This window comes from Lissotriton vulgaris, chromosome 2_1 (genome assembly GCF_964263255.1).
Source record: "Lissotriton vulgaris chromosome 2_1, aLisVul1.2, whole genome shotgun sequence".
Classification (NCBI taxonomy): Eukaryota; Metazoa; Chordata; class Amphibia; order Caudata; family Salamandridae; genus Lissotriton; species Lissotriton vulgaris.
In genome coordinates this window covers 49,591,707-49,606,229 of record NC_141687.1, presented here as the reverse complement: position 1 = coordinate 49,606,229, position 14,523 = coordinate 49,591,707, and positions in this window count along the sequence as shown.

Sequence of the window (14,523 nt, the reverse complement as noted above, 5' to 3'; positions counted from 1 at the left end):
GCCATCTGCGTAGCTAGATAGCTCAGGTGTATGCCACAGACGGGCCCAATAGAGAAGCGGGCGCAAGGTAATAAGATCTTTAATTGATCGGCGTCCAAGGTCATATTGGAGTAGTTTGTTAGGGGTACCCCTAGGTAGTGAAACGAGCTCCCTAAAAAACTTATTTCCAGCTGTAACAAGGGGATCGACATTGTTGAAGCCCCAGAGCTCTGCTCCGTACAATGAACTACCTATAGCTTTTGCAGAATACATCTCCAGTGCAGGTGCTATGGGTCTCGATATTGGAGCTCTATGTTCCCTCCCAATGACTCCCAGGACACGTTTGTGATTCAGGGCCATTTTCTCAATATGTGGGTGCCATTTTGTTGGACAGGCCACATGAAGGGCCCGCTCCCCCTCTGCCCGACCAGGCCCGAGCCCGGTCCCTCAAGTGTTACACACCACCACTCCACGTTTTCCGTCCCCTCCGGGACCCCTGCCTCTGAACATCTCGACCTTTTGGGCCCGATCCCCTACCGGCCCTCGCGTCCGACCTGGGCGCCATCTTGGACACTGCACCACGAGGCCGCGTGGCCTCCGATCAACCCTAACCCTGGGCCTGGCCAGGCCTCAGACATCCCGGCACCACCATCCACCCAGGAGGTGAGCGGACTACTTGGCAGGTCAATGGGAGAAAGAGGTGTCGATGGCTCTCCCCCGCCAGGTACCGCTCGCCCCCAGCCTCCCCGGGCGCTGGCTCCACCCCCCTGCTGGGTGTCTGGACTCCCTCATCCTGGACCCCCCGACCTCCAAGTGCGAGGGTCCGGACATCAAAGGGCACCAGCCCTATAACTGGGGCAGCTCCAGAGCAGGAAGGCAGTTGTATCCTGGAGTCGAGAGACGCAGAGAAGAACTCATCCTTGACGGACTACTGGCGCTGCCGTAGCCCTACCTTGTGAACTATCGTCCTGCCTGCTGGCGCTGCCGCAACCTCCGTAAACCTTCATCGTCGTCGGGACCTGCTGGCGTGGCCGCGGACCGTTTGTACCTCCATCTTCATCGGGACCTGCTGGCTCCGCCGCGGACCGTCGCCATCCTCAATCATCTCGGGACCTGCTGGCTCCGCCGCGGCCCGATCATCTAAGAACGCCGAGCTCGAGGATTGAGAGCTATTCATCCACCCAATTGGTAACAAGACTGTCCCGCTACCCCTTTTCCAAACCAGAGACCAGAACCGAGGGGACTCCTGAGTCCAGACCTCCTTGTATCATATGACCGTACTTGAAGAATTGCTGATAAAGTATCGTTTAACCTTATCCTTGTGTGGTGTCCGTCTGTGGGGGGGAAGTTACTTGTCTGTACGATCGCTGGAGACGGCTCTCCCTGGAGACCTCTCCCCTTATACTCGGCCGACCCTCCCGGTCCGTCTAACATTGGTGGCCAGCGGCGCGATCCGAATCACCGCATAATCGTACAGAGAGTAGCTCACCCCACGACGAAATCACGATGACAACCAAAGAAAGCGGATCCACCGAGAAATTTCAGATGGAGAAATTGGAAGAATACAGCCATCGTGAATTAAAACAATTCTGCATCGAACTAGGTATCGCTACCACCGGTCTAAGTACCAAAGACGATTTCAAGCATGCCCTGGAGTCCTGGGCAGAAACCGGGGCCGTCAGACCCCCGGACCAAAATATCGCAGCAGTAGAAAAAGACACCACGGCTCCCGAGGAGCGAAGAACGGGCCTCTCGCAAGACGAGATCCAGGAACGAGAAAGAACAAGACTACATGAACTAGAAATGGCCCGGCTCAAAATGGATGGTGAACTCAAGTTGGCCGAACAGAAACTGAACTTAGAACATCTGAGGCTCCGAGAAGAAAGAGAGGAAAAACAGAGACAAAGAGAGCTCGAGGAAAAAAGACTAGCATATGAACATGAGCGCAAATTAGCTGAGTCAGACTTACGCAAGCAGAACAAGGAATCAGGGGCGACCGAGCAACCCCGCACCCCGGGAGCAACAGATAAGAAGGTACACATCCCCAAGGATGTCGTTCGAGAATACTTCCGAGAGGACGACATCCAACAATGGTTCAAGGCCTACGAAATAGCTATGACCTCCCACCGGATCGATCGAAGCGACTGGGGAGCCGGTCTATGGGGGAGATTCCTCAATGAGGGCCGCGATGCCCTACTACAGCTCCCGGACCATCTGATGACCTCCTATGACCACATGAAAGCGGCCCTCCTCACCCGCTATGGGCTCACACCCAAGATGTACCGCCAGAGGTTCAGAGACTGCACCCGCATCCCGGGTACAACTTGGGTGGAGTACGTGAACTATTTCAGGCGAGCCTTCGAGGGTTGGATCAAAGGAAGCAATGTCACAACTTACGAACAGCTCTTCAATCTCATGGTGTGGGAGCATCTGTCTAACAATTGCTTCATCGAGCTCCGGCAGCACCTCCTCGACAGCAAATTGACTGATCCACGGCAGCTCGCAGCCGAGGCTGACCGGTGGGAAATCACCAGAGTGGGCCGAAATGGGTCCTATGAACAGAACCGGAACCACCACGGTCAGCACCGTCCCCGAGGAGGAGGAGGAGGGGGCCAAGGACGAGGAAGAGACAACGCTCCGGCCGCCCCCGCTGCCAGCACCACCCCCCCGGCCAACCGGGGCAGCACCCCGGCACGACCGGGATATAGAGCCAATGTCACGTGTCACCGATGCCAGCGAGTCGGCCACTACGCAAACGACCCAAATTGCCCACAGAACCAGAGCCCGAGACCCCGCCAGGTGGCTGCTGCTGCCCTGGGGGAAGAACAGATCTCCGAGGAACAGGAAGAATATGAGCAAGAACATCAAGAATGGGAGCCAGCCGCCATGGCTCTAGCCTGCTTAGGGGGGAAAGACATGGTCCCGCGGGTCCCCCTACCCGCTAACACCCGGAAGTACAGTCAATGGGTGAGCATCAATGGACGCCGGGCCGAAGCCCTCCGTGACACCGGGGCCAGTGTAACAGCCGTCCGCTGTCACCTGGTGACCCCAGAACAGTTCCTACCAAATATTCTCTGCCCTGTCCGTTCAGCCGATAACTCGGAGAGTCTGTGTCGGATGGCCTGCGTCCCTTTTGAATGGGGAGGAGTCTCCGGCATGTTGAAGGTGACGGTCCGAGATGATGCTCCCGTAGACTGCCTCCTGGGGAATGACCTTGAAAGCTCTCCGTGGGCAGCCGTAGAACGAAGAGAACACCTGGGGATGTTAGGCATCCCGGACTGGGCGTGCGTCACCACCCGGTCCATGGCCGCCCGTGCCAATCTCCGACCCGAGGAACCTGAATGGCCGGCACCTCCTCCCCCGGTCGCTCCAGTAGAAGACGCCGACCGTGCCGTCCCCCCAGAACCAGCTCAACCTCCGGACCTCTCTGGCCTCGACCAGTGGCATCAAGAGGGTGGGCCCACCCAGGAGCAGTTTCGCCAAGAGCAGAAGACCTGTCCCTCCCTCGAGGGACTCCGCCAACAAGCCCTCGCCCAGAGCGCAGGGGATACCTCCGGAACACATTGGGTCTATTGGGACAATGATCTGCTATACAGTGAACAAAGGATCGCGGAGTTGGGGGCCAGTCGAGTGCTAGTAGTGCCCCTCCGTTTTAGAGACTTCTTGCTAAATCTGGCCCACGATGTCCCCCTGGCTGGGCACCTGGGTCAGGATAAAACCTACAGCCGCCTAGTGACCCACTTCTTCTGGCCTAAAATGAGGAATGATGTACTCCAGCATTGCCGATCTTGCCCCACGTGCCAAGCCAGTGGGAAGAGCGGCCGCAAACTGAAAGCCCCCCTACAACCATTTCCAGTGGTCACCACCCCGTTTGAGAGGGTCGGGATAGACATTGTGGGGCTCCTCGACCCCCGTACAGCACAAGGACATCGGTTCATCCTGGTACTGGTGGACCACGCCACCCGCTACCCTGAGGCTGTTCCCCTGCGAACTGTGACAGCCCCGGTAGTCGGCCGGGCCCTGATGGGGATCTTCTCCCGTGTGGGCTTCCCCCGAGAAGTCGTCAGCGACAGAGGCACGAACTTTATTTCAAAATACATGAAGTCCCTCTGGCAACAGTGTGGGGTCACCTATCGATTCACGACCCCCTATCACCCTCAAGGAAACGGACTCGTTGAGCGGTTCAACCGCACGCTCAAAGGGATGATTGGGGGGTTGGAAGAGCCCCTCCGTCGCCAGTGGGATGTGCTACTGCCGTGCCTCCTCTTCGCATATCGAGAAGTCCCCCAGAAGTCCCTTGGCTTCAGCCCATTTGAACTGTTGTATGGACACCCGGTACGGGGGCCGCTCAGCCTAGTCAAGGAAGGCTGGGAAATGCCCCCTCTAAAGAACCCTCCAGATGTCTTCAAATACCTCCTAACCCTCCGCAACCAGACCCGACGATTCAGGGAGATGGCGAAAGCAAACTTGGAGGCCAGTCAAGAGGACATGAAAAAGTGGTATGACCAAAATGCCTCCTCCATCGAATTTGAACCCGGCCAACAAGTATGGGTAATGTCCCCCACCGAACCATGCGCCCTGCAAGACAAGTGGACGGGGCCCTTCAAAGTAGTCGAGCGCAAGGGCCCTGTCACCTATCTCATCGATATGGAATCTTCACGGAACCCCCTCCGGGTCCTCCACGCTAGTAGACTGAAACCCCATTTCGTGCGCTCAGAACTCAGCCTCCTGATGGCAGGGCCGGCCTTAGGCATGTGCAAGCTGTGCACCTGCACAGGGCCACCAAACCCCAGGGGCCACCACACCAATATATATCCTTAATATATTTATCCTCTGAGGATGGATACATATTTGTGTGGCGGCCCCTGGCAAGGATTTGGTGGCCTCCGGCTCAGTTCCACTTCTAAACACCCTGACCCCCCCCTCTTTACTGGCCTCCGCGCTCTGCCCCACCCGGACCCCCTCTTCCGGGGCCCCCTACCTACGCTCCCTGCCCAGGGCCGCCATGACCCTAGAGCCGCCCCTGCTGATGGCCACAGACAATGGAGCCGAAGAAGACTCCGAACCCCTCCCGGACCTCCTACGGACTCGGGAGAAAGACGGCTCCATGGACGGGGTCCGACTCTCGGAGGCCCTCACCCTGGAACAACGCCAAGAATGTCGAGACCTTCTGCTGCAGTTCGCCAGCCTGTTCTCCCTCACCCCAGGTGTCACCTCCTGGTGTGTGCACGACGTGGACACGGGGGACAGCCCCCCTATCCGCCACCGGGCCTACCGCGTACCAGATCGGGTACGGGCCTGCATCCAAGAAGAGGTGACCAAGATGCTCACGCTCGGGGTCATTGGGCCCTCAGACAGCCCCTGGGCCAGCCCAGTAGTACTGGTCCCCAAAGCAGCCGCCCCCGGCACCACACCGGAACTCCGGTTCTGCGTCGACTACCGGGGCTTGAATGCGGTCACCAGAACAGACGCACATCCCATCCCCCGGGCAGATGAACTAATCGACCGCATGGGAGCTGCCCGCTACCTCAGCATTTTCGACCTGACGGCGGGCTACTGGCAGATCGGCCTCACACCCCGGGCCCAAGAACGATCGGCGTTTTCCACTCCTGACGGCCATTATCATTTCAAGGTCATGCCCTTCGGCATGAAGAATGCCCCAGCAACGTTTCAGCGACTCGTTAATCAGGTCTTGGCAGGACTCGAAGGATTCAGTGCCGCCTACCTAGACGACATCGCTGTATACAGCCACCACTGGTCCGACCACCTCCACCACCTCCGAGAGGTGCTACAGGCCCTTCAGCGAGCTGGCCTCACGATCAAGGCCAGCAAATGCCAGATTGGTCAGGGGTCCGTGACCTACCTCGGACACCAGGTGGGAAGCGGCCTGGTGGCCCCTCTGCAGCTCAAGATCGCCGCCATCCAGTCCTGGCAGCCCCCCATCACCCAGACCGAGGTACGCGCCTTTCTGGGACTCACGGGCTATTACCGACGGTTCGTGAAGGACTATGGTAGTAAGCATGAGCGAATTTTGCGGATCTCGCGTTCGCGAATTTTGCGGATTTGCGGATTCGCAATCCGCAAAATCCGCGAATTTCCGCGAATTTGCGGATTTTTTTTTTTTTTGTGTTTGCGCGGGTTTCTGCCAGTTCGCGAGGGTTTTGTACAATGTCGCAAATTGCGAACTTACCTGTCGGGTCGCAAGTTTCGCGAACTTGTTGTTTCTACGTGTCCAGCCTGTTTGGGACACTCTTCTTCATCACTGCCACTCTCTGTCACCACTGCCACTCTCTGACTACTCATGCCACCCTCTGGCCCACCCATGCCACCCTCTGTTTCATCACAGCACCCTCTGGTTGTCCAGTCAGTGTACATTATTGTGGCAACAAGCACACCTTCCCTGCCTCAAGTGACCTGAATTAATTTGGGGCTGATTAATGTGTCACAGAATATTTTTTTAGCTGGCACCTGCTTCCTTAGTGCTTCCTGATTAGTGATCTTTTGAACTTGCTAAGTGCTTTCATTGTTGCAAAATTAGTTACAACACCTGCCCTGCCCCAACTGACAATAATGAATTAGGGGCTGAATAATGGATTTGAACCTCCAGCCTGGCTCCTGCTTGTCTCCCTTAGCTGTAATTCAGGACCTTTGTGGCATATATGTAACTATTCTGAGGTTCAGAGCAGGGTCACATAATAGTTGCAACCTGCAACTGAACTCTGGAGGGGCCCCTCAGGAAGCACTACAGAAAATGGCTACTAATGATGAGCCTGAACTTTTGAACCTGGTAAGTAGTTACTTTCAGTTTTGCTAAGAGCGTATTTCTGCAATTTTGCACTTATTCGCACTTATTCGCGGGGCGCGAACTCACGCGAACAGTGCGAGCAGTGCGAGCCAAATCCGCTGCTCGCGGATTTGCGGATTTTGCGGGAGATTCGCAAATCTCGCGGATTGCGGATTTCCCGAAAATCCGCAAAATCCGCGAGCGGAACGGATTTTCCGCCCACCCCTATATGGTAGCATAGTGGGGCCCCTCACAGAACTCACCTCCAAAAATCAACCAAAGAAGGTCAACTGGACCCCAGATTGTCAAGCAGCCTTCGAACAACTGAAGGCCGCCATGTGCTCCGCCCCTGTGCTCCAGGCCCCCGACTACAGCCGGGAATTCGTCGTCCAGACGGATGCCTCCGACCATGGCATTGGGGCGGTCCTGTCTCAATTGAACCCCGAAGGCCTTGATCAGCCAGTGGCCTTCATCAGCAGGCGACTCCTGCCCCGAGAACAACGCTGGAGCACCATCGAGAGGGAGGCCTTCGCCGTGGTATGGGCCCTCAAAAAGCTCCGGCCCTATCTCTTCGGCACACACTTTCGGGTACAGACCGATCATCGACCCCTGCAGTGGCTGATGCAGATGCGGGGGGAGAACCCAAAACTACTACGTTGGTCCATCTCCCTACAGGGGATGGACTTCACTGTGGAACATCGACCTGGACAAGACCACGCCAACGCGGATGGCCTGTCACGCTTTTTCCGCCTCGACGAGGAGAGTCCCCAAGAGGATGGGTGACTCTCCCCGCCTTCAGCTGGGGGGGACGCATGTTGGACAGGCCACATGAAGGGCCCGCTCCCCCTCTGCCCGACCAGGCCCGAGCCCGGTCCCTCAAGTGTTACACACCACCACTCCACGTTTTCCGTCCCCTCCGGGACCCCTGCCTCTGAACATCTCGACCTTTTGGGCCCGATCCCCTACCGGCCCTCGCGTCCGACCTGGGCGCCATCTTGGACACTGCACCACGAGGCCGCGTGGCCTCCGATCGACCCTAACCCTGGGCCTGGCCAGGCCTCAGACATCCCGGCACCACCATCCACCCAGGAGGTGAGCGGACTACTTGGCAGGTCAATGGGAGAAAGAGGTGTCGATGGCTCTCCCCCGCCAGGTACCGCTCGCCCCCAGCCTCCCCGGGCGCTGGCTCCACCCCCCTGCTGGGTGTCTGGACTCCCTCATCCTGGACCCCCCGACCTCCAAGTGCGAGGGTCCGGACATCAAAGGGCACCAGCCCTATAACTGGGGCAGCTCCAGAGCAGGAAGGCAGTTGTATCCTGGAGTCGAGAGACGCAGAGAAGAACTCATCCTTGACGGACTACTGGCGCTGCCGTAGCCCTACCTTGTGAACTATCGTCCTGCCTGCTGGCGCTGCCGCAACCTCCGTAAACCTTCATCGTCGTCGGGACCTGCTGGCGTGGCCGCGGACCGTTTGTACCTCCATCTTCATCGGGACCTGCTGGCTCCGACGCGGACCGTCGCCATCCTCAATCATCTCGGGACCTGCTGGCTCCGCCGCGGCCCGATCATCTAAGAACGCCGAGCTCGAGGATTGAGAGCTATTCATCCACCCAATTGGTAACAAGACTGTCCCGCTACCCCTTTTCCAAACCAGAGACCAGAACCGAGGGGACTCCTGAGTCCAGACCTCCTTGTATCATATGACCGTACTTGAAGAATTGCTGATAAAGTATCGTTTAACCTTATCCTTGTGTGGTGTCCGTCTGTGGGGGGGAAGTTACTTGTCTGTACGATCGCTGGAGACGGCTCTCCCTGGAGACCCCTCCCCTTATACTCGGCCGACCCTCCCGGTCCGTCTAACACATTTCAATTGATCGGATATCCTTATCCCTAGGTAGTCAAATATTTTAACACGCTCTAAAGGCACCCCATCAAGTGTAAGCATGCAATTGGCTTTCTTGCTAGGGTTGAAATAAAGGAGCTTGGTTTTGGTTGTATTAATGACCAATCCCCTTAAGTTCCAAAATGGACAGAACCGATCCAATAACATCTGAAGCCCCATAGGAGTTTTGGATACCAATAGCGTGTCCTTCTACATAGACTGGTGGATGCAGGACTTACCGGGACAGCAATCAAATGGATTGAATCCTTCCTTACAGGGCGCACTTTCCAAGTGTGGGACGATAATCATCACTCATTCACCCTCCCACTCACAAGCGGCGTCCCTCAGGGCTCCTCCCTGAGTCCGACGCTTTTTAATGTCTATATGGCCCCTCTTGAGGACGTGGTAACACCATTCAACATAAAAATGGTGAGCTATGCTGACGATACTCAATTAGTCGTCTCCCTGTCCCAGCTGATCGACCATCCAGAAAACCTGACCAACTGCCTCACAGGAATTCACAGCTGGATGAATAACTCATCATTAAAACTAAATGGGACAAAGACGGAGGTGATGCTACTAGGAAAACAATGGACGACCATCCCTCCAGCACTCTGGCCCGATGTGTTCGGGGAAATTCCCCCCCCGAAACGCGAAATCAAGACACTCGGGGTGTGGCTCGAACCAGAACTCACTATGAAAAGTCAAGCAACCAAAACCTCGGGCACCTGTTTCGGGCTCATGCGCACGACCCGTAAAATCCTGCCCTTACTGCCACCTACTTCCAGGAAGCTACTCATCCAGGGACTAGTACTGTCCCGCCTGGACTACAGCAACCTGGTTTATCTGGGAGCCCCTGAGGCCACCCTAACGAAACTCCAGCGGACACAGAATGCGGCGGCACGCATGCTTACTAACACCCCTTCCAGAACGTCCGCCAAGCCGGCCCTCAAAGCTCTGCACTGGCTCCCTGTGCGCCAAAGGGTGCAATTCAAAGCGATGTGCACGACACACAAGCTGCTCAACGGATCTGGTCCGGCGATTCTCAGCAAAATGATTACCCCCTACACAGCAACCAGATCCCTACGATCCCAGAATGAGAACCTAGCTAGCACCCCTAGATTTAAAAGAACCCGTACAGGAGGACGGCAATTTTCCGTTCAAGCAGCTAAGGGATGGAACGCTCTTCCCCGCTCCCTCAGACTTGAACCCAACTACCTGGTATTCCGCAAGAAACTAAAGACTCATCTGTTCCCTAAATAAAGCCCCTTTGTCGCTCTCCCCTCCTTCTCTTCCCCCTCAACAGGATCACAAATCATATAGCGCGGGGATGCCTTTGGGTCACCAGGCGCTTTAGAAATCGTTATTAAATTAAATTAAAATTAAATCGCCCGCAAACAGCATAGCGGGGACTTTAACACCAGCCAGGGTAGGGGCATCGGCATCGATATCAGATAAAAATGAAACAACCCCATTTACAAACAATGAAAAGAGGGTCGGCGCCAAGACGCATCCTTGGCGGACGCCTCTATTTACCGGGATTTGGTCGGTTTTCTGCTCCTGAGTGCCCCACCGGATGCAAGCATAATTTCCATCGTGCATACGGGCCAACAAATTCAGAATGGGCAAGGGGAACCCCATCTCCCGCAAAACCGTCCAGAGGCGCTCTCGGGGAACCAGGTCAAACGCGGTCTTTACATCAATAAAGGCCAAGTACAGACCACCCTTGCCAATGCTTACTATCTTCCAGTGCAGTAAAACCAGCCTACATGCCTGGTCAACAGTGCTAGTGCACGCTCTGAAACCTGCCTAGAATGGGGAGATGATGTTATTCTCCTCTGCCCATGAAAGGATCCTTTCCAGAAGAACCCTGCCAACCACCTTCTGACCAGCATCAATGAGGCTGATTGGACGATAGTTGCCAGGGTCTCCCCTTTGTCCCTTCTTATAAATCGGGATCACCTCGGCCCCTTTCCAAGAACTCAGGACCGGAGACCCCTGGAGGAGGGCATTAATCAAAAGGGAGAAGTACTTAGCCCATTGCTCGATATTGGCACAAAATAAATCTCCAGGGAAGCCATCCTGGCCCGGTGCCTTCCCTTGTACAATTTTGTTAATGGCTGTCTCGACCTCTTTTTGCCCTACAGGATCAATGAGGGACGAAGCGTCAATCATAGGTGGTGTGTCGTGTTCAGAGGGCCCACTGTTATCTGATATCCCTGCCCCTTCGTACAAACTCCTGAAGTGATCGAACGACTCCCCATGAGTAATATGGTTGGGTATTGGTTCAGTGTCGCCACCATTTGAGCTTCTGACCAATGCCCAAAATCACTCACCGTTTTGGGACTGACTAGCCACCTTCAGCTCCTCCCAATGGGAATCATCCCAAGTCCTCTTTGCCACCAGTAATGCTCGTTTATACTGGAATCGGGCTTTCCCAGAAGGAGGTATGTAGCAGCCCTCTGTCCCTTCTCTGTCCAGAGAGGTATGTAGTTGCCTGCTGTCCCTCCTCTCTGCAGAGACATATAAAGCTGTCTACAGTCCCATTTTCCCTAATAGGAGCGTTGTAGCTGCCCACTGTCCCTGACTGCCGGGAGGTATATAGCTGCCTTCTGTCCCTACTTCCCTGGCGGGAGGTATGTAGCTGCCCCCTGTCCCTTCTCCCTGATGGAGGTATGTAGCTGCCCCCTGTTGCTTCTCCCTGATGGAGGTATGTAGCTGCCCACTGTCCCTTCTTCCTGCAGAGGTAAGTTTGCACGCTAATCCTTCTGCTCAAAGGGAGGTTTGTAGCTGCTCGCTATCCCTTCTCTGGAGGGAGGTATGTAGCTGCTCTCTGTCCCTTATCCCTTGGAGGGAGGTATGCAGCTACCAACTGTCCCATTTTCCCTGTGGGGAGGTATGTAGCTGCTAATTGTACCTTTTCCATGGAGAGAGGTATGCAGCTGCTCACTGTCCCTTCTCCCCGGGGGAGGTATGTAGCTGCTCACTGTCCCTTCTCCACGGAGGGACGTTTGTGGCTTCCTGCTGTCCTTTTCCATGGAGGGAGGTATGCAGCTGATGCTGTCTCTTCTACCCGGAGAGAAGTATGTAGCTGCCCCCTGTCCCTTCTCCCCAGAAGGAGGTATTTAGCTGCTTGCTGTCCCTTTTCTCTGGAGGGAGGTATGAAGCTGCCCGCTGTCCCATTTTCTCTTAGGGGGAAGTATGTACCTGCTCATTGTCCCCTTTCCCTGTAGGTAGGTACGTTGCTGCCCACTGTCCCTTCTCCCCAGAGGTAGGTATGTAGCTGCTCACTGTCCCTTCTCCCCAGAGGCAGGTATGTAGCTACACACTGTCCCTTCTCCCTGTAGAGAGGTATGTAGCTGCCTGCAGTTCCTTTCTACCTAGAGGGAGGTTTAAAGCTGCCTGCTGCCCTTCTCCCCACAGGAAGGTATATAGCTGACTGCTGTCCCTTCTCCATGGAGGGAGGTATGTATCTGCCCACTGTCCCTGGTCCCCAGAGGGAGGTATGTATCTGCTCGTTGTCCCTTTTCCATGGAGTGAGGTATGCAGCTGCCAGCTGTCCCATTTTCCCTACGGAGAGGAATGTAGCTGCTCACTGTCCCTTCTTCACAGGGGGAGGTATGTTGGTGCTAGCTATCACTTCTCCCTGCAGAGAGGTATGTAACTGCCTGCTGTTCCTTCACCCTGGGGGAGGTATTTAGCGCCTCACTGTCTCTTGTCTCCGAGGGAGGTATGTAGTTGCCCACTGTCCCTTCTCTTTGGAGGGAGGTATGTAGCGTCTCGCTATCCCTTTTTCCTGGAGAGAGGTATGCAGCTGTCCCCCGTCCCATTTCTCCTAGGGGGAGGTATGTAGCTGCTCATTGCCCCTTCTCCAGGGAGGGCTGTACACAGCTGCTCGCTGTGCCTTCTCCATGGGGGGACGTATGAATTCCATCTCCCAGCAGAGAGGGTTGTTGCTTCTAGCTGTTCCTTATCCCTGAGGGCGGGTTGGTGCTGCCGGATTCCTTTCCCTTGAGGGAGGTATGTAGCTGCTAGCTGTCCCTTCTCCGTGGAGGGAGGTTTGTCTCTGCGTGTTGTCCCATCTCCCTGGAGGGAGGTATGTAGCTGCTAGCTGTCCCTTCTCCGTGGAGGGAGGTTTGTCTCTGCGTGTTGTCCCATCTCCCTGGAGGGAGGTATGTAGCTGCTAGCTGTCCCTTCTCCGTGGAGGGAGGTTTGTCTCTGCGTGTTGTCCCATCTCCCTGGAGGGAGGTATGTAGCTGCTAGCTATCCCTTCTCCATGGAGGGAGGTTTGTCTCTGCGTGTTGTCCCATCTCCCTGGAGGGAGGTATGTAGCTGCTAGCTATCCCTTCTCCGTGGAGGGAGGTTTGTCTCTGCGTGTTGTCCCATCTCCCTGGAGGGAGGTATGTAGCTGCTTGCTGTCCCTTTTCCTTGGAGGGAGGAATGCAGCTGTCCACTTTCCGATTTCTCTGGCGGGTATGTAGCTGCTCACTGTCCCTTCTTTCTGGCTCAGTATGTTGCACGCACACGACAGCAAAGAGCTCTTCAGCATCGTAAACGACCTCTCCAACCCCAGCCCCAACGCCAATGACATCCCTCCCTCACAAGAACTGTGTGACTCACTAGCCATCTTCTTCCACTGCAAGTTTGCTGACATCCACGACAGCTTCAACACCACAACCGCTCGACTACGCCAGACTCCACCTCCCCTGCGAACACCACCAGCGCCATCTGCCTGAACTCCTGGTCCAACGTCAACAATGATGAGACACGCAAGGTCATGAACTCCATCCACTCAGGTTCTCCGTCAGACCCGTGCCCACACCACGTATTCAACAAAGCAGACGCAGCCATCGCACCCCAACTACGGAAGGTCATCAACATCTCCTTCGAAACAGCGATGCCGAAATCAACGCCCTCCTCAAGAAGCCCAAGACGGACCCCAAGGACCTCAAGAACTTCAGGCCCATCTCCCTGCTCCCGTTCCTGGCTAAAGTCATCAAGAAAATCGTCAACAGGCAACTGGTCCGCCACTTGGAAGACAACAACATCTTGGACCCGTCCCAGTCCGGATTCAGATGAAACCACAGCACCAAGACAGCCCTCATCACCGCCACTGATGACATCAGGTGCCAACTAGACAACAGTGAAACATCAGCCCTCATCCTCCTGGACCTGTCGTCCGCCTTCAACACGGTCTGCCATCGCACTCTTAAGACACGCCTCCTGGAAGCCAGAATCCAAGAGAAGGCCCTTGACTGGACCAGATCCTTCCTCACCGGCAGAACCCAGAGCGTCCGCCTTCCAGCCTTCCAATCCGAAGCCACCGACATCATCTGCGGTGTCCCCCAAGGCTCATCCCTCAGCCCGACGCTGTTCAACATCTACATGGCCCCCTCGCACAAGTGGCCCGCCAGCATGACCTAAACATTATCTCCTACACCGACGACACCCAGCTCATCCTCTCCCTCACCAAGGACCCTCCCACCGCCAAAACCAACCTCCACGAGGGAATGAGGGCCGTCGCCGACTGGATGATGAGCAGCCGTCTGACGCTGAACTCAGATAAGACGGAGGTACTCATCCTCGGACCCACCCCCTCAGCCTGGATGACTCCTGGTGGCCGACCACACTGGGAAATCACCAACACCCACCGACCATGCACGCAACCTACGATTCATCCTCAACTCCTCCCTCTCCATGGCAAAGCAGGTCAGCGCCATCTCCTCCTCCTGCTACAACACCCTCCGCATGCTCTGGAGGATCTACAAGTGGATCCTGACAGAAACAAGAAGAACGGTGACACAGGCCCTGGTCAGCAGCAGACTGGACTACGGCAAAGGACTCTATGCAGGAATCCCAGCCAAACACCGACGACGAC